The 18518-nt window shown below is 51.7% G+C and overlaps 1 protein-coding gene across 1 annotated transcript in view; it reads left to right on the top strand.

The window, feature by feature from the left end:
- Positions 1-18518, top strand: part of sorcs2 (sortilin-related VPS10 domain containing receptor 2) — an 879651-nt gene that overhangs the window by 715878 nt on the left and 145255 nt on the right. The window lies entirely within an intron of this gene.

Raw genomic sequence — 18518 nt, 5'->3', positions numbered from 1 at the left:
TTGTTTTTCATTCAAGGTATGTTTATCATAATATCTTCATCCATGTCTGGAAGTTATAGCGAACACTCATATATGTGGCTCAGGAAGCGACCAGCTAGGCTTTAGCCACTGACAACCATATTAGTATGAAAGAACATGAGGCTAAGTAGCTGATGCGCTATCAATTACTCATAAAAGACTGAGAGTTAGAAGAGTAACTAAAGGCTTTTATTAACAACAGAATGGAGGTCTGCCTCGCGTGGTCGACCGGTCCATGATACTAAGGGCTGGGGAGCAGTCACCTTTATACTAGGACCTGTGGGAGGAGTCAGCCGAGGCATGTCCAGGCATGTACACAGTGGAATACAAACAGGACAAACAGGAATACAAACAGTGGTTTACCACATTCACCCCTTGTTTAAAATTGAGTCCGGCGGGGTGAAGTGTATTAAAAGTTAGTGTATTGGAGTCTCTCCGGAGGTCTTGTCTGCCGCTGTGATCTGCGTGGCGACGGCAGGGGTAGTGAAGTTTCCGGCGTCGAGTCCAGCGTAGGCTGTGGCACAGGCGTGTCGTCCTCGTAGATGTCGAGCGGGTCGCGGGGCCCAGGCCTGCCGTCTGCTGGGGCTGGATATCGGATCGTGGGGGGGGGTGGTAGTGGGTAGTGGGTTACTGCGGCCCGCGAGGGTGCAAGGTCTCTTATGGAGACTGTGTCCTCCCGCCCGTCCGGGTATGCGATGTAAGCATACTGGGGGTTGGCGTGGAGGAGGTCGACCCTCTCGACCAGGGGGTCCGTTTTATGGGTCCTCACGTGTCTTCTCAGTAGGACCGGCCCTGGGGACGTCAGCCATGGCGGTAGCGATGTCCCCGATGTGGACTTCCTTGGGAAGACAAACATTTTCTCATGAGGGGTGGCGTTAGTGGCAGTGCAGAGCAGTGACCGAATAGAGTGGAGCGCATCGGGGAGCACATCCTGCCAGCGGGAGGTTGGAAGGCCCCTAGACTTTAAGGCTAGCAGGACGGCCTTCCAAACTGTCGCATTTTCTCTTTCCACCTGTCCGTTCCCCCGGGGGTTGTAACTGGTGGTCCTGCTTGTGGCAATACCCCTAGTTAGCAGGTACTGACGGAGTTCGTCGCTCATAAACGATGAGCCCCGGTCGCTATGGATATAGCTGGGGAAGCCGAACAGGGTGAAGAGGTTGTTCAGACATTTAATGACCGTGGCACTGGTCATGTCCGGGCAGGGGAAGGCGAACGGGAAACGGGAGTACTCATCAATAATATTGAGGAAGTACACATTGCGGTCGGAGGAGGGGAGAGGCCCTTTAAAATCGACGCTCAGGCGCTCGAAGGGGCGAGTGGCTTTTATCAGGTGGGCCCTGTCTGGTCTATAAAAGTGCGGTTTGCACTCAGCGCAGACTTGGCAGTTCCTGGTCATGGTCCTGACCTCCTCAATAGAGTAAGGCAGGTTGCGGGCCTTGATGAAGTGGAAGAACCTGGTGACCCCCGGGTGGCAGAGGTCATTGTGGAGGGCCCGCAGTCTATCGATCTGCGCGCTGGCGCAGGTGCCACGCGATAGCGCATCCGGGGGTTCATTTAGCTTCCCGGGCTGGTACAAGATCTCGTAGTTGTAGGTGGAAAGTTCGATTCTCCACCTCAAGATCTTGTCATTTTTGATTTTGCCCCTCTGCTTGTTGTTAAACATAAAAGCAACTGAACGCTGGTCAGTGAGCAGGGTAAATCGTTTTCCGGCCAGGTAGTGCCTCCAATGACGCACAGCCTCCACAATCACCTGGGCCTCCTTCTCAACAGCGGAGTGTCTGGTCTCCGGGCCTTGGAGGGTTCGTGAAAAGAAGGCCACGGGTCTCCCCGCCTGATTGAGGGTAGCGGCCAGGGCAAAGTCAGACGCGTCGCTTTCCACCTGGAAGGGGATGGATTCGTCCACTGCGTGCATGGTGGCTTTGGCAATGTCCTCCTTGATACGGTGGAAGGCTAAGCGGGCCTCTGCCGTCAAGGGAAAAGAGGTGGACTTGATCAGCGGACGGGCCTTGTCCGCATAGTAGAGGACCCACTGGGCGTAATAGGAGAAAAACCCTAGGCACCTCTTCAGGGCCTTGAGGCAGTGGGGCAGTGGAAGTTCCATAAGGGGACGCATCCGGTCGGGGTCGGGGCCGATGACTCCGTGTTCCACAACACAGCCAAGGATGGCGAGGCGGTTTGTGCGGAATATGCACTTCTCCTTGTTATATGTCAGGTTTAGGAGTTGGGCGGTGCGGAGGAATTTTTCGAGGTTTGCGTCATGGTCCTGCAAGTCACGGCCGCAGATGGTCACATTGTCCAGATATGGGAAAGTGGCCTGCAACGCATTTTGATCTACCATCCGGTCCATCTCCCTTTGGAAGACGGAGACCCCGTTGGTGACGCCAAAGGGAACCCTAAGGAAGTGATAGAGGCGGCCGTTTGCCTCAAAGGCAGTGTACTGGCGGTCCTCAGGGCGGATGGGGAGCTGGTGGTACGCTGATTTCAGGTCAATGGTCGAGAAGACGCGGTACTGCGCGATCTGGTTGACCATATCAGCTATACGGGGGAGTGGGTAGGCGTCCAGCAGGGTGTAGCGATTTATTGTCTGGCTGTAGTCGATGACCAGGCGCTGCTTCTCGCCGGTCTTAACGACCACAACCTGGGCTCGCCAGGGGCTGGTGCTGCCCTCAATAATCCCTTCTTTCAGGAGCCGCTCCACTTCGGTTTTAATGAAAACCCTGTCCCCGGCACTGTATCGCCTGCTCTTTGTGGCGATGGGCTTACAGTCGGGGGTGAGGTTAGCAAACAGTTGGGGGGGGGTGACTCTGAGTGTGGAGAGGTTGCACCTGGTGCGCGGCGGGCAGTTTGGAAGCTGCTGGCTGCGGACTGTGAGTGGGGGTAGGGGGCCATCGTAACACTTTTAAGGTGGCACTGAAAATCTAACCCCAGCAGGACGGCAGCGCAGAGGTCAGGCAGGACCAGAAGTTTAAAATGATCGTACACGGTCCCGTCTACTACGAGTGTCACCACGCAGTAGCCGCCGATGTCCGCCGACTGGGACTCGGAGGCCATAGAAATCCGCTGTTGCGCAGGCAGGACTGGGAGAGAGCAACGCCGCACCGTGTCGGGGTGGATGAAGCTCTCCGTGCTCCCAGAGTCAAAAAGGCAGATTGTATCGTGACCATTTACCTTAATGTCCATTGTGGAACTGGCCAGTTGGTGCGGTCTCGCTTGGTCCAGTGTAACGGATGCCAGCGTAGGGGTCGGTGTGTCGCTGCGGGTATCAGATGAGGCGGTGTCGGGGGCCTGCTGCGTCCCGGCTGTCGTCCAAGATGGCGGCGTCCATGATCCCCATGTGGCTGGAGGCGTCCAAAATGGCTGCTGTACCGGTGATTCGCACATGGCTGGGGAGGTCCAAGATGGCGGCCCGCATGGCCCACACGCGGCGCTGCTGGGGTTCGGGGTGGCTTTGGCCCTGCAGACGCTAGCGTAGTGTCCCTTCTTCCCGCAGCCCGAGCAGATCGCGTTTTTCGCCGGGCAGCGCGCTCTGGGGTGTTTTGCCTGGCCACAGAAGTAGCATTTCTGGCCTTGGGGCACTGCTGTCTGGCCTTGGGACACTGCTGCGGTAGTTGGGCCGTTGTTGGGGTGTGGCTGGGGTGGCACGGCGCTATGAGGCGGTCCTACCGTGTCCCAGGCTGTCATTCCCCGCGGCGTCCACGGTGCAGAGGAGTAGGCATCCATGCCCTGGTAGGCTGCATCCAACGATAGTGCGAGTTCAGAGGCCTTGTTGAGGTCGAGGTTACTCTGCTCCAACAGTCGCTGTCGGGTGTAATTGGATCTGTGGCCCGCTACAAAAGCGTCCCGGATAAGTTCCTCTGTGTACACGGCGGCCTTTACATCCTTACAACCACAGGCCCGGCCAAGCACAGACAGTGCCTGAAGGTATTCCACGGTCGATTCCCCAGGTTGTTGTTTACGACTCCCCAGGAGGTGCCTGGCGTACACTTCGTTCACTGGGTGCGTGTACTGGTCCTTGAGGAGCTTGATAGCGTCCGCGTACGAGGTCGCGTCTTGGATGACCGAGTACACTCGGTGGTTCACTTTGGAGGTCAGGACATCCAGTTTGTCCTCGTCCGATTTGATTGCTTCGGAGGCGGTCAGGAATTTTTCGAAACACTTAAGCCAGTGAGTAAACTTGGTGGATGAGTCCGCCTCCCGATGATCTAAGTCCAGGCATGCTGGTGTGAGGATCTTCTCCATTATAAAAATGTTGTTAATAAAATTGATGCGCTATCAATTACTCATAAAAGACTGAGAGTTAGAAGAGTAACTAAAGGCTTTTATTAACAACAGAATGGAGGTCTGCCTCGCGTGGTCGACCGGTCCATGATACTAAGGGCTGGGGAGCAGTCACCTTTATACTAGGACCTGTGGGAGGAGTCAGCCGAGGCATGTCCAGGCATGTACACAGTGGAATACAAACAGGACAAACAGGAATACAAACAGTGGTTTACCACAGTAGCATATTAGAAAGAGCAATTGCTGCTTCTTTTTTAAAGATTGCCCATAGGGGGCTAATTTGAAGGGTGGGCACTCATTCGTTCATGAATGCCCCAGTAGTGGCACCGCACATGAATAGAACTCTCTGTTTTCAATTTGACAAGATGCCTACTGCACTAACTGATGGGAAGAAGAAAAAAGCTGTCAACGAGCACTGAGAAAATATGTAAAAAACCCTTAAAACCGACTCTCAGGGCCTCCATGTTCGGCTGCTTTGTCTCCTCTGTCTCTTGTTGTTGCCAGTAGCCATGAGCTTTTGGAGTCATTTTTATTTTAGGAGAAAATTCCAACCGTTTAAAAAAAAAATCCTTTTCTGATTGCTTCCCACTGACATATTATACCTCCCATTACTGTGACCTTGAAGTGAAAAAAGAGCAAAATCAATACTATGGACCATGAAATCGATCTTTTAAATGTTTTCTATTTCCCAATGTGTGCAGCGGATTGGTGCAGAGGAACTGTCAGATTTTCATTGTGTGTGCACATGGGCGCAGGGTTTGGGGCAAGGACAGAGCCAAACGAATGCCAAACAGCCTTTGTGTGATTAGAGGAGATTCAGATTCTTGTTTGACCTTGGTCACAAGGTGGCCATTCATAAAATGGCTGCTATTAACATAGAGCAGAGAACTGATAAAATATTTTACTTTATACTGAAAATACTAATTTAACTTATATTTTACATTCACGATGACAGTTATAAATACGATTCCGTCATTTGCTTTTAGATTTATTTTCTTGAAGTTATCAATGAAAGGAGGAATTTTTAAAAAAAATACAAAATGTAAGTGGTTTTGAGATGTGTTTTGTTAATAATCTTCAGTTGCCAGTAATAACTGCTGTCATTCCATTGCAACCAGGAGATAAACTGATGTCATTTCCTCAGTCTCCTATAGACACACCATTACTTTCTGTCAGCTGTACATTTTGCTTTTCCTTTCAGACAATAATTAACTCTTAATTTATGGTGGCTTGGTTGTGCAGCATGTTGGTAAACTAATGACCTGTGTCACGGAATAGTTGCATGATCGCAATTCCCCAAGCAGTGAGCTCATCACCTCTGGCAGTCCATCTGTTCCAGCCAAAGTACTTCACCATAGAAAACAAAAAGCAAAGGAAAATTGGAGGATGATTCAAACTGGGCCATGTTCCGGAACTTCATGGTGGGCAGTTGCATAATTGCATTAATCAAGTCACGTGCATAATTGCATTAATCAAGTCACCTGGGCAGGGCCGGGACCGATGTCCTAGGGGGAATGTTTGCTAGTGCTCTGGGGGAGGGTTTAAACTAAAATGGCAGGGGGTTGGGAACCTGAGCAGGGGGACAGAGGAAAGGGAAACAAGGATAAAAGCAAAATATAGGAAGGAGAAAAACAAAAGTGGCAGTCAGAGAAATCAACGGTTTAAATCAAACATGGCCGCAGTAAATAATAATTCTAATAGGTCTAAGAGCGTTAAAAAAACAAGCCTGAAGGCTTTGTGTCTTAATGCGAGGAGCATTCATAATAAGGTGGATGAATTAGCTGCGCAAATAGAGGTAAACGAATATGATTTGATTGGGATTACGGAAACATGGCTCCAGGGTGGCGAAGGCTGGGAACGCAACATCCAGGGGTATTCAACATTAGAAACATAGAAGATAGGAGCAGGAGTAGGCCATTCGGCCCTTCGAGCCTGCTCCGCCATTCAACAAGATCATGGCTGATCATCCAAACCCTAGCACCCGATCCCTACACCGACAGCCATCCCACCCCGTAACCCCAAGTATTTAATCCCCCCTAACACTAAGGGTCAATTTTTATCATGGCCAATCAACCTAACCCGCACATCTTTGGACTGTGGGAGGAAACCGGAGCACCCGGAGAAAACCCACGCAAACACAGGGAGAATGTGCAAACTCCACACAGACAGTCACCCGAGGCCGGAAAGATAGGCAAAAAGGAAAGGGAGGTGGGGTAGCATTACTGGTTAAAGAAGGGATTAACACAATTGTAAGGAAGGATATTAGCTCTGATGATGTGGAATCTGTATGGGTAGAACTGAGAAATACCAAGGGGCAGTAAACGTTAGTGGGAGTGGTATATAGACCTCCAAACAGTAATGTGGAGGTTGGGGATGGCATTAAAAGGGAAATTAGAGAAGCGTGCAAAAAGGGCACAGCAGTCATCATAGGTGACTTTAATCTACATATAGATTGGGCTAACCAAATTAGTAACAATACTGTGGAGGAGGAATTCCTGGAGTGTTTATGCGATGGTTTCCTGGACCAATATGTCGAGGAACCAACCAGAGATCAGGCCATCTTAGACTGGGTATTATGTAACGAGAAAGGATTAATTAGCAATCTTGTTGTACGAGGCCCGATTAATTAGCAATCTTGTTGTACAAGGCCCCTTGGGTTGGAGCAATCATAATATGATCGAATTCTTCATTAAGATGGAGAATAGAAACATAGACGATAGGAGAAGGAGTAGGCCATTCGGCCCTTCGAGGCTGCTCCGCCATTCAATGAGATCATGGCTGATCATCCAAATTCAGTACCCTGTCCCTGCCTTCTCCCCATATCCCTTGATCCCTTTAGCCTTAAGAAATATATCCAACTCTTTCTTGAATATATTTAATGAACTGGCCTCCACCGCCCTCTGTGGCAGAGAATTCCACAGTTTCACCACTCTCTGGGTGAAGAAATTCCTCCTCATTTCAGTCCTAAATGGCTTACCCCTTATCCTTAGACTATGACCCCTGGTTCTGGACTCCCCAGCCATCAGAAACATCCTTCCTGCATCTAGTCTGTCCAGGCCTGACAGAATTTTATAGGTTTCGATGAGATCCCCTCTCAATCTTCTAAACTCCAGTGAGTATAAGCCCAATCGACACAATCTCTCCTCATACGTCATTCCTGCCATCCCAGGTATCAGCCTGGTGAATCTTTGCTGCATTCCTTCCATGGCAAGAACGTCCTTCCTCAGGTAAGGCGACCAAAACTGCACGCAATATTCAAGGTGCGGTCTCACCCAGGCCCTGTACAACTGTAGCAAGACATCCTTGTTCCTGTACTCGAACCCTCTTGCTACGAAGGCCAACATACCGCCTGCTGCACCTGCATGCTTACCTTCAGCGACTGGTGCACAAGAATACCCAGGTCTCTTTGCACTTCCCCTTCTCCCAATCTATTGCCATTCAAATAATAATCTGCCTTCCTGTTTATGCCACCAAATTGGATAACCTCACATTTATCCACATTATTATAATGCATTTGCCATGTTTCTGCCCAATCACCCAACCTGTCCAAATCATACTGGAGTTTCACGACATCCTCCTCACAGCATACCCTCCCACCCAGCTTTGTGTCATCTGCAAATTTGGAGATATTACATCCAATTCCCTCGTCCAGATCATTAATATATATTGTGAACAGCTGGGGTCCTAGGACCGATCCTTGCGGTACCCTACTAGTCATTGCCTGCCACTCGGAAAACGATCCGTTTATTCCAACTCTTTGCTTTCTGTCCGCCAACCAGTTCTTTATCCAAGTCAATACCTTGCCCCCAATCCCATGTGCTTTAATTTTGCATGCTAATCTCTTATGCGGGACCTTATAGAAAGCCTTCTGAAAGTCCAAATATACCACATCCATTGGTTCTCCCTTATCTATTTTACCAGTTACATCCTCAAAAAATTCCAGTAGATTAGTCAAGCATGATTTACCTTTTGTAAATCCATGTTGACTTTGTCCGATCCTGTCACTGCTTTCCAAGTGCTCTGCTATTACATCTTTTATAATGGACTCTAGCATTTTCCCCACTACCGATGTCAGGCTTACCGGTCTATAATTCCCCGCTTTTTCTCTACCACCCTTTTTGAATAGTGCGGTAACATTAGCTACCCTCCAATCCATGGGTACTGTTCCAGAGTCTATCGAGTTCTGGAAGATGACCAGCAATGCATCTACTATTTCTAGGGCCACTTCCTTAAGTACCCTGGGATGTAGATTATCAGGCCCTGGGGATTTATCGGCCTTCAGTCCCATCAATTTTCCTAACACCATTTCCCTACAAATACTGATTTCTTTCAGTTCCACCCTTTCATCAGACCCTATGTTCCCCGGGCATCTCTGGGAGGTTATTTGTGTCCTCCTTTGTGAAGACAGAACCAAAATATGTATGTAGTTGGAATGAAGTAGATGACTCAGAGACTAGGGTCTTGAATTTAAATAAAGGAAACTACGATGGTCTGAGGCCCGAATTGGGTAGGATTGACTGGGGAATGTCACTCAAAGGGTTAACGGTGGATAGGCAATGGCAAACATTCAAAGACCGCATGGATGAACTACAGAATTTGTTCATCCCAGTTTGGCATAAAAATAAAACAAAAAAGGTGACTGTAGGGAGTTTTGGTTTGGGATGTGTGCCTGAGTTGCTCCAGCCCTGTGCGGTTCGAATTGCTTCCCCTTTGGTTCTGACCACCGGACGTATTTACAAGTAGCGATATAGACAAACGAGACCAGTGGTTTGGTGCAAAGAAAACCAATCTTTATTAAAAATAGAGAAACAATTACTATACAGAGAAAAATCACTATGGATGCAACACAATTACACTTAACGGGGGAGGAGAAACGGACACATCGAGGGAAAATGACTAAAATGACACTTTAGCAATTCCCCTTAACTCCCACCCTTTGCACCTATCTAGATTGCCTTGTAATGGGCCAAAAAGTTGATGCTCACCAGTCTAGGATGTTGAAACGCCTGCTCCGTGCCCTGTTGCCTGCCGATGTTTTAGGTTTTCACCGCCCCAAAGCAGATACCCCAGTAATTCAAACGTAACTGCGGGTATCCTACTTCCCTGGACGGGCTCTTCGTCGACGATCCTCTCGCTGGGTTGATGATAGGCAGGGCACCGGAGGCGAGGCGGGAGAGAGAGAGCGAGCGAAATGGCCTCCCGAGGGACTAGTTATACCCTTCCCGGTAGCCCTTGTCTCCCGCCAGATCAGCTCATTTCTTTTGTCTGATCTGGATTTTTTGAAAATCATACAAAAGGTACCGATCTGGGCCCATCAACCTGGATGGCCGGTAATCGGTTTTAAACACCTCCTCAGTGTTCCCCTTTGTCCAACTGGTTTCATGATGGGGCCATTCCAGTCTGAATGCCCCGTTGATCGTTTGTAAACAGTGTTGATGTTCTCGAACCGAAGGTCTGAATGCAGCTAAGCTTGTCCCACTACATTTTGAATAGGCCTTGCCTGCTCTTGATTGTTTGTGCAAACAACCTTGATGATTTTTAATCAGAGGCCCGAATGCCACTGGGTTTGCTTCTCATGCATAAATGCAGAAGGTCTGTCCGCATTCGAGTTTTCTGGAAAGTTCCTTCTCACAGCCATCAGAATACAAGCTTGTCAGTCCAAACTGAAACTTACAGGCTTTGGCCATGAGGCTGACCGCAGCCATTTTGTTGAGCCCTGGATTCCAAACTCAGTCCAACCAGGGCTTCTTTAATAAACCAAAAGTAAATCTTCGGCAGGGGTGGGGGAGACATGAAATTTGCGAATCCTTTCAGTCCCCCCTAGGATACTGAAACTTTCTTGAAGTGTCCAATCAAGGTGAGCAACATTTCTGACCCCCGACAAACAACCTTCCCCTATATTTATCTATCCACGATCCCCCGACACATACATTCCCCTTACTTAGAGAAAACCGCAATGCGCGGCAGGCATCTATTGATAGAAAATATAATCTGTTACAATAATCCAAGCACGGAGGGGGTCCAACACCCCTGCACTACTTGGGACATCATAAAACTTTATTACAACACACAACCTTTAATAAAAATCAACATCAGGCCAAAACCATATTTATTAAAAATAACAAACGGAAGAAACGAGCTTCATTAAAATAACATACAAATCGGCCATCACTCGGTAGTAATATGACACAAAACTCACACGGGTGTTTCTTCTTCCACCCGGGCATACTGGTCCTTCCACAACCTTTTCGCTTTAAATTCCACCCCGGGACCCTTTCTCCTACACTGGACACAAACCAGGTAGAGGACGATCCCTAGCTGACAGACTACTAAGATGTGGGACGCCATTCGAATCCAGGAGGGGACCTCCATACTTTCAAAAACGTCCCACCAGGGCGGGGTCGTAATATCTAAAATGTCGGCCCCTATCTGTACAGTCTTCTGTTCCAAAGTGTAGAAGTGCTTTTATGATACTAGAATGGCTTTTAATAATTTGGTAAGGTCCTCTGGGAGAGGGGGAATCAGGTAACCGAAGTGGGCGACATATTTCTGGAGGTGGGTAAAATTCTCCTCCACAGTGAGGTGAACAGTGGAGGGTTCAGGAATGCGGACAATTCGTATCTGTGCCACTTGAACTTCTGCCTCGGGTTTGAAGCAGAAGCTGCTGTCACTCACCGCGCACCAGCTGTGCTGTCCGTGCTGGTAGTGAGACGCTCCTGTGGTGACGCAATATGTCCCACCTCTTATATATGCTACCTGTGGGGGGACATGGCCTTGTGCCATGGCTTCCATGGTACAATTTATAGGTTTCACATCAGCAGCTCTGAACCCGCATTGTGGTTTTGAATAGGCATTCAAGTGCTGGGGACACAGGATGATGTGTGCTCCCCGGCTACGGCACCCTGAGAGGTCAGTACCCGTCATAGCGTGCTCCCACTTTATGACATAGGGTGGGACCGCTGCAAAATGGATGTGTGCACCCCCTTGAATGATTCCAATGTTCTCCACCCTGTATACCGGTGCGGGTCGGGCCGTCCCGCCCATGACCGGCATTCTTACAACTATCCCCATGACGGTGTGGTTGGACCGCCCACAGTCCACTGGGACTGGGTAGGCCTCAGAAGCTAACTGGAGCTGGCACGGGCTTAATGCGTTCTCAAAAGGGTGGAGGGCTGCGAGGTGTTTGTTGCTGATCCAGGAGGGGACTAAACCTTGCTTTAAATTCTCCAGATTGCTGCGGCCCTCGCCCAGCAACCATGCCCCATACAGCACGCACACCTCGTTTTGCGCAGCCTGGTCAGAAGCGTTTCTGTCCTCACTGATGAGAGCATTTACCGTCTTTGCATGTTTTTTCAGCTCCGCGATGATCTGCTTCAAATGGAGAGTCATGGCCTGGTCTTCATGCAACTCAGAACCTACCACCTTATTCTCATCAGTTAAAATACCCTTTAATTGTGTTTTTAGACCATTAATCTGGGTCTGCAGTTCGATGTCATCTAAACTGTTGATGACCGAGGACCCCGTGTTAAAACCAGTTAAGAACACCCCTTCTTTGCCTCCCAACCCCGTCCCAAATCTCATGGTGAGTATACAATGCGGTCTTACTGACCTCCGAAAAGTCAAATTCACGGAATTTTCGAAGCATCTCTGTTACTAGGGCTTGATAAAATTTGGCAGTCTCTGTGGGGCACCACGCGGGTAAGTATACCTCAGTGAGGTTTAAAATCACCGAGGCCACCGCGTAATGCACCCCTTGGTACAGCACCTGGTCTGTGGGTACTAGCACCAGGCCGTTCCCTGGTCCCTTGGTGGTGGCGGGGCATCCCTCTGCTACTGTCCGTGACGTCGGGGTCGTGGGCAGGGGCCGTCGGGGGCGGGTCACTAGTTCAGTGGCATTAACCGAGATTGGGGAGTACGGGATCGCGCATGCGTCCAGGCGGGACTCCCAGTCCATCCCCCTCCCGTTATTTTGCCACTGGCTGTGGAAAATGATGGAAACGCCTGTGGGGCAGACTTTTTCTGATCCCCACATACAGACATAGATCCCCTGATCCGGTTCCCACCATTTATCCCAGCGCACACTTAACCCTCCCTGGGTCCCTGTAATGGTCCTGTGAGTGTTATTCCCGAACCTTTCCCACTCTATCCTGGGGTTCCCCATGTCTTTGCTTAACTTTCTGAGCCACCACCACCTATCCAGGGGAACGTTCCCTTTACACGTCAAACATATTCTTTTGCCGACGGTGACGCTAATCCTTGGGGTGACAATTCGTTTCCTCGGGCACTGGAGGGAGGCCTCCCCATACGTGAAGCCGGTCTCACTAGAATACTGGGTTGAATTGGATCCCAGCCATCCTGGCCAGCTCCCCTCGTGGACATACGAGGTGATTACATCCGCCTCCCGTAGGCCACTTCCGTTGTGTGCTAGGGGCGCTCTCTTCCTCGAGCATCCGAAGATATGATGGTCCTCGACATCGCCCCTTCTCGCGAGGCTCAGCCCGAACAGGGCGAGCAGGATTATGCCTCTGTGCATTTTGAAATTCTGAAAAAGACATAAAAGCATCTAGCCAGGTTCCCTGGAGGCTCCCTGGCTCAGGGGAAGTGTGATCGGGTCCCGCGACCTCGGCTCACGTAGACAGCACTCTAGAACGGTTCCATACTTCAAACTTATAGACTACCGGTTCCTTACATAGAATTAAATTAAAACACCCTAACTTAACCTTATACACATTACTTAAAATTATACTACCTAAACTATATACAACCGCCGCCCGTCTCTGGGCGGCCAGACTAATCCCTGTTTGGGCTGCTGCAGGCTGTTCCCTGCGGTGTGGCTGCACTGATCTCCACTTCTGGTCCCTCGCAGCTTATGGCTGCTGGCTGGGGACCTCTGTCTTTCAGCTTCTCCCTGTCACGGGAGGCCGCCCTTTTTAATTGAAGAGCCGGTGACCATACTTTTCTGGGCTGGGGTGGCCGAGGAGACCTCCTAGGGAGTGCTACCGGTGGGGCTACCCTGGCGAGCGGACCCTTGGCTCGGGTCACAGTCCTCGTTGGCTGGGGGCCTTCTCCTTCGGGTCCCTCCCCTCCCAAACCTGAACTGGGAACGGCAATCCCTCGCCACCGGCTGCCGGTGGCTGAGGGTCTTCCCCTCCAGGTTCAAAACCTGGTTCGGGCTTGGGGCTATCTAATTCGGGCTCCTTCTCCTCGGAATCCCATAAGAGAGGGGGAGTGGTCTGGACAAAGTGCTGGGGAACTTCTCCCTTGACGCACACGACTGCGCCTGCGTGTGCAGCCTGCGTGCGCGTACCCGCTGTGGGCTGAGGATTTCTAACCTCGTGTTGAATCCCAGCTGCCTGTTTCCCTGCCTCCGGCTTAAACAACTTACATTGATTCACATGCGCCGGGGCATTTTTACTGTGTAAACCATGGGGCTGGCTTTATCGACTATGCTATCGGATCCCATGTACAGTGGCTCTAAACTCCCCACTTGGGCGTAGTTCCTAACCATCACTTGGTCCCCTATCTCCCACTGGTGACTCTTGCTAGGCTCGAGCAGCAACCGGTTATTCCGATGCTGCTTCCCCATGCTACATGCTGCCTGTTCATAAGTCTGTTTCAGGCGCTCGAGGAGTGTTCGGGCGAATTTATCCCAATTTATCTCCCGAAGCTGCCCTTCAGTAAGGACTGGGGCTAGGACATGGGTGGGGGTCCTCATAACCCTACCGGCCATGAGTTTGTGCGGGGAATACCCTGTACCCTTGGACTGGCTGGCCTGGATCCCCATGAGGACTAGAGGCAGGACCTCCGCCCATTTTTGGGGCGAGCCCACTGTCTCCTTCCTCAACTTTTCTTTAACGGTGCGGTTCATGCGCTCCACAATCCCTGAGGACTGTGGATTGTGAGCTACGAGCCACTTCCCCTTGATGCCGAGCAGCATAAGGGTGTTCTGCATGACTTGGCTGGTGAAGTGGCTTCCCTGGTTAGACTCCTCAAACTGGGGTAGTCCCCAGCGCGAGAACACCTCTCGCACCAAGATCCTTGCAGTCCCCAATGCTGTGGCCGTTTTGCAGGGGAAGGCTTCCACCCACTTGGAAAACATGTCTACCAGGACGAGGCAGTATTTGTAGCCTCCCTGGGCGGTGGGCAGGGGCCCGATGTAGTCGATCTGGATCGACTGCCATGGTCCCTCTACCCTCCTAACGTGTCCCATGGGCACCTTCCTTCTGTGGGGGGTCGGGGTTATTTGCAGCGCACACAAGACAGCTAGCACAGAACTCGCGGACATCTTCCTGGAGTCGTGGCCACCATCCCGCCTGTTCCACCCGTTGCCAGGTGGTCTCAGGCCCGGGGTGTCCCGGCCTGGGGTACTACCCACTGTTCTTCTTTGAACAGCATGCCTTCCCTTATGGAGAGGGCCGCTGTGCCTTAAGGGCCTTCTACCTTCCTGCCCTCCATTACTGCGCTAATGACAGTTTTCAGGACAGGGTCCTGGGCTTGGACCGTTTTAAGGTCCGGGGCTAACACTACTCCTAAGCTCCCTTGGGTCCCATCCCTGCTTCTAACTGCCGCCACGGGCCCGGACTCATACGGGTCCCAGAAAGTGCCTGCATGTGCACCCTCCTTGGCCAGCATGTCGGCTTGCTAGTTACCCTGGCTGCAGGGTTCTGTGGAGGAATGGGCCTTCACTTTGTGGATGAAGACCTCGCCTTCCTCCCCCACGGCTGCCAGGATTTTCTCCAGCAGGGTCTTTACTGTTAAGGGCCTCCCGTCGGCGGAGGTATACCCGCGACGGGACCAGATGGCCAGGTATTCCGTACACGAGTTGCAAGTGAACATGCTGTCCGAGCAAATCGTGTATGGGGTGGGGAAGATTTCGCGGTGGGTAACCACGTACACCACCGCGGACAGTTCAGCCTGTTGGGCGCTCATGGTGCTGGGGAGCTTGATCGCCAGGGCAATGTTTGCCGTTGGGTCATAAACTCCACAACCCGTGAGTCGTTCGCCAGCAGATACCATGCTGGAACCGTCTACATAGATTTCGCGGCCTGAGGGATGTATCCCGGCCCGTAAACCTATGTTCACCTCCCATACCCCTTCTATGGAACACCGATGGACTGTTCCAGGATATACCATATTGGCCGCGAGCTTTGGCTCGCAAAGGCCCCTCACCTTCAGATCCATCTGCGAGAGGAGGAGGGTCCAGCGCGCAGTGCGTGCACTGCTGACTGTCCCATCTTTAATCCTCCCATCCAGAAGCATCTGGGTGGGTGTGTGGTGTGAGGAGGGTGATGGGAGAGGTGCCTGTGAAGATCAAGGATCTTTTCACAGCCCAATACGTGGCCAAAAGGTGCCGTTCGCAAATTGAGTAGCTCCTCTCCACATCAGTGAGTACTCTGGAGGAGTAGACCACGGGCCTTAGCCTGCCGTGCCGCTCATGGAGCAGCACGGCACTGAGACTATCCCCGCTGGCTGGTGCGGTCTGCAAGTCTCCCTTGAGCTTGACAAATGCTGCCTGGCAACCCTCATCCTAAGACCACTCCACTCCTTTGTGTAGGAGTCGGAGCAAAGCGGCTGCTGTGGCTGCATAGTCTTCAATGAAGTCCCTGCAGTACCCCGTTTACCCTAGGAACGACCTCACACCTCTCACTGTGTTGGGGACCGGAAACTCTTGGACCGCTTCCCTCCTAGCCTTGTCTATGGCTCTCTCCCCTGCGCGGACGGTTAGGCCCAGGAATTTAACTTCCCGCTGGCCGATCTGCGCCTTTTTCGGGTTGACTTTGAACCCTTTATTCTGTAGCAGCTCCAGCAGTTCGGCGAGTAGCGGGCCATGCTCCCCGACTGAGTCGGTAAACAAGAGCAGGTCATCCACATACTGCAGCAACTGGGTGGGCTGACTAAATTCCTTTAAGCTATCCGCCATACACTGGTGGAAGATGCTGGGGCTGTTATGGAAGCCTTGTGGCAAGCAGTTCCAAGTATACTGTTACCCTTAAAAGTAAAAGCGAACTTATACTGGTCCTCCCTCCTCAAGGGGATGGACCAAAACCCATTTGAAATATCCAGCACCATGAACGTGGCCGCGGATGCTGGAATATTCCTGATGAGGTCGGCCACTGCTGCCATTGTGGGGGCGCCGCGGGAATGTTGCTGTTGAGCACCCGATAGTCCACCGTGGCTCTCCATGAATTGTCCGGTTTTCTGACCGGCCAAAGCGGAGAGTTAACATGGGTGGCTATGGGCCTCAACACTCCCTGCTGTACTAAAGAGGACATGACTGCCTCCATGTCAGGCTCTGCTTCTCTGGGTAAGTTATATTGCTTCTGGGGCCGGGCCATGGGGTCCCCGTCCACTCTGACCTCAAACCCGGTGACCCTCCCGCAGTTGTGTTTGTGCGTGGCAAACGCAGCTAGGTTAGCCTGCACGAATGCCTGTAATTCCCCCGGGACACCGTCGACCATGAGCCCGAGGTTGTAACCTTCTTTCGGCTTCACAGTACACAGGGTCCCCTTCCCTTCCTTGCTCGGGATGACTACTACACCTCCCTCTTTACCCGTATTGGCTCCCCAACGACAATGATTGCAGAGATCCATGAGGATCCCGTGGCCCACGATGAAGTCGGCCCCTAGGATCCCCTTTCCTCCCTCCGCTTCCCACTTCGCCAGGATGCACGTCCACTTGGTCCGGAGTGTGCCCAGGTGGCTTGAGAGCGGCTTGGAGAATGCTCCCGCCTGTTCCTTACCGGTGAACCCCGATAGAACGTACGGAACCCCGCTAGACAGAGGTGAGGTGGTGGGGTTAGCTGCGTAGATCACGGTGCATGATGCTCCCGTATCCAGCAGATAGGTTCCTTTAACCTTCTCTACCTCCATCTGCACAAGTGGTCTCTTCCATCCGTCTACACAGGTAGACAGGCTGCGCGGGCTCCAGTCATTGTGGGGCGTCAAAGGGGGCCGAGGGAACCACCACACCGGTGGTGGCTGCTATTTTCCCCAGGCTGGTCAGGAGGAGAGATCGTATCGATTCCAAGAGTGGCTCGATCGCAGCGGGAGGGATACCTGGCTCTGCCTTTTGGGCTGGGGCTGTGGAGTTCTTTACTTTATTGTCTTTCCATGGATTTTTACAATCCTTGCGCCAGTGGCTGTCCGTCCCGCACCCGTAACAGTTTAACTTAGTCTGGGAGGGACAGTTTCCCTCCTGGTGCCACTCTTTCTTATTCTGGCCCCCAGGTTTAACCTCATGGACTTTCCCCTTGGGTTGGGGCGTCTCGATACCCCTTATATTTTTTAATGCTATCGTGAGCTGGCGGATCACCGTTTCCTCGGTGGTCTGGGGGCTACTGGGGTCAAACCAGGCCGCAGCCTGGGCTCGGATTTGGGGCAGGCAGTTTGTCATTAGACAACGGAGCCAGTGGGTAAATTGGACTTGGTTCAGTAGTGTCCGCGCTGGCATTCCCGGGCACGCGCTCCGGTAGACTGGCCACAGCCTGTCTGCGAACGCCTGCGGGGATTCCCCTGGGAGCTGTACCGTTTTTTCCACCCAGGTGAACGGACTACCGTCATTGAGTCCCATGGCCTCCAATATCTCGTTCCTCAAATCCTCATAATCTTTCTGCCCCTTTTTACATTCATCAGATAGGGTCTGGAGGAGATCACTCCCCAGAGAAAACAGCAGCATCTTAGCTTGCTCTGCGTCATCGCAGTCATTAACGCACGCTGCCTGTTCTATGTCCCTGAAATGCAGAAAGGGGTCTCTCTTTTCGGTGAGCTTGGGGATGTGACTAACCATGGCCCTGAGCTGTTGGGTGCCATGCGGCACCAAAAACTGATTTTGGATGGCCCCTGGGTCCTCATCATCAATGGGCGGGCCGTACCTCCGTTGTCAGAGGGGGTACACCGGCCCTGGTCCCAGCCTATCTAGCGGGGCCTGCTGTGCTTCCCCTACCACTTCATCCTCCACCCCCCCTTGCTGCTAGAACTCCTGAAAACTCAGAGCTATGGGTGGCGGCCGTGGGACCTCTGATTCCCTAGCCAATCTGTCAGGGGTAACCTGTCACCCCTGATCCGCTCTAACTTTTACCGCTGCACAATAGAGAGCATCCTGACGAACTGTATCACAGTATGGTATGGCAGCTGTAGCTACTATGACTGGAAAGCCCTGCAGCGGGTAGTCAAAACTGCCCAATGCATTACCGGCACCCGGCTACCGACCATAGAGCACATATA

The sequence above is a fragment of the Somniosus microcephalus genome, chromosome 2 (assembly GCF_052327205.1).
Source record: "Somniosus microcephalus isolate GS21.2 chromosome 2, FLI_Smic_1.0, whole genome shotgun sequence".
NCBI lineage: Eukaryota > Metazoa > Chordata > Chondrichthyes > Squaliformes > Somniosidae > Somniosus > Somniosus microcephalus.
Note: the sequence above shows the minus strand (reverse complement) of the source record. Positions and strands in the feature narration are given on the sequence as shown.